The sequence below is a fragment of the Rhincodon typus genome, chromosome 3 (assembly GCF_021869965.1).
Source record: "Rhincodon typus isolate 14 chromosome 3, sRhiTyp1.1, whole genome shotgun sequence".
Classification (NCBI taxonomy): Eukaryota; Metazoa; Chordata; class Chondrichthyes; order Orectolobiformes; family Rhincodontidae; genus Rhincodon; species Rhincodon typus.
This window is the reverse complement of record NC_063334.1, coordinates 127,335,295-127,337,205: the sequence shown is the minus strand read 5'-3', so window position 1 is coordinate 127,337,205 and position 1,911 is coordinate 127,335,295. Positions and strand designations below refer to the sequence as shown.

At 47.8% G+C, this 1,911-nt stretch overlaps 1 protein-coding gene across 1 annotated transcript in view; it reads right to left on the bottom strand.

The window, feature by feature from the left end:
• dnajc21 (DnaJ heat shock protein family (Hsp40) member C21) overlaps window positions 1-1,911 on the bottom strand; it is a 17,631-nt gene that overhangs the window by 10,726 nt on the left and 4,994 nt on the right. The gene's annotated exons all lie outside the window — the stretch shown is intronic.

Genomic DNA, 1,911 nt, shown 5'->3' with positions numbered 1-1,911 from the left:
CACCCACAGAACCAAACACCCACACCCACCCAAACACACACACACACACCCTCACCCAAACACACACACACACCCTCACCCAAACACACACACACACCCTCACCCAGAGAACCAAACACCCATACCCACCCAAACACACTCACACTCACATAGAACCAAACACCCACACCCACCACCCAAACACACACACACTCACATAGAACCAAACACCCACACCCACCACCCAAACACACACACACTCACACAGAACCAAACACCCATACCCACCCAAACACACACACACTGAACCAAACACCCACACTTTTGCACACTCTCACTCACACATATCCAAACACCCACAAGCAGCCCGACACGCTTGCCCACGCACACAAACCTGCACTGACACTTATACACCCATAGTCAGTCTCTCACCTGTGCTCACACATCCGCGTTCTTGCACCCGCACCCACACCCACACACACGCCTGCCTCACAGACATGCCCACACCCTCCATGTGCGACCCCCATGCCCACCCACATGCCACCAACCAAATAGACACAGATACAACATTGTGGTGTGAGCGAAAGGAAAGAGTGGGAATGCTGTTCACTGGTCCCTGTTCACAGGGTTTGTTGTGATAGTTCTTGTGCTGATCAGACACTGCTTCTCAATCTTCCTCCTCTAGATACTTGCACTGATTTACAAGAGGCACAGGATTACTGGTTCACTTATGAATGGCCCCTGACTTATTAATTTTTCATCAGATTTAAGGTGTTTTGTTTTGCAGCAGAGAATAGAGACAGGCCCTAAGCTCCAAACGCAAATTCTATCTCGAAGAACAACAGCAGCAGATGCACTGCAGAAATTCACCAAAGATACTTGGTACCATCCAAACCCATAACGAAGGACAAGGGCAGCAGATACATGGGAACACCACCCCCTGCAAGTTCCCCTCCAAGCCCCTCACCATCCTGACTTGGAAATATATCACCGTTCCTTCACTGTCACTGCGTCAAATTCCTGGAATTCCCTAATAGCATTGTGGGTCAACCTACAGCACATGGACTGCAGCAGTTCAAGAAGGCAGTTCACCACCACCTTCTCAAGGGGCAACTGGGAACGCTCAAGAAATGCTGACCCAGCCAGTGACACCCACATCTCAGAAATACGTCTTTAAAAGCTGCCAACCAAAATTGGAATGCAAATGAGGTCAAGCTAAAAGAAAGAATGGAGATGGTGACTGCAATCTGAAAAGGTGACACTCAATGTTGAGTCATGGAAGCTGTGAAGTTGCTTATAGAAAGGGCAAGGGATTTTCCTGAAGCTTACCTCACCAGAAGCAAGCAGCAGGCCAAGGACAGAGAGGCCAGTGTGCGAGTAAGGTGGAGAATTCAAATCGCAGATGATCAGAAGTCAGCTTAATGCTTGTGCACTGTGTGAAGGTGTTCCACAAAGTGGTCACCCAGTCTGTATTCGACCTCCACAGCTAAAGGAGACCACACTGTGAGCAGTGAGTACATTGGTTTACATTGAGAAAGGTGCCCATACATTACAGCTTCACATGGAGAGAATGTTTGGGGCTCTGGGCTGTGGAAGGATTGTCTGACTGGGTAGGTACCCGTGGGAGGGTAAGAGGTTGTTGGATGTTAGAAAACATTAACTCAGTTTCTTTCTGCACAGATTCTGCCAGCTCTGTGTAGTGTTCCCAGCATTTTGGGGTTTTATTCATTTAGGCTTAAGCATCTACTGTACTTTGCTTCTTTTTCAAACTTAATAAGTTTGCCTTAGAACATAGAACATTACAGCGCAGTACAGGCCCTTCGGCCCTCGATGTTGCGCCGACCTGTGAAACCAATCCGAAGCCCATCTAACTTAAACTATTCCATTATCATCCATATGTTTATCCAATGACCATTTAAATGCCCTTAAAGT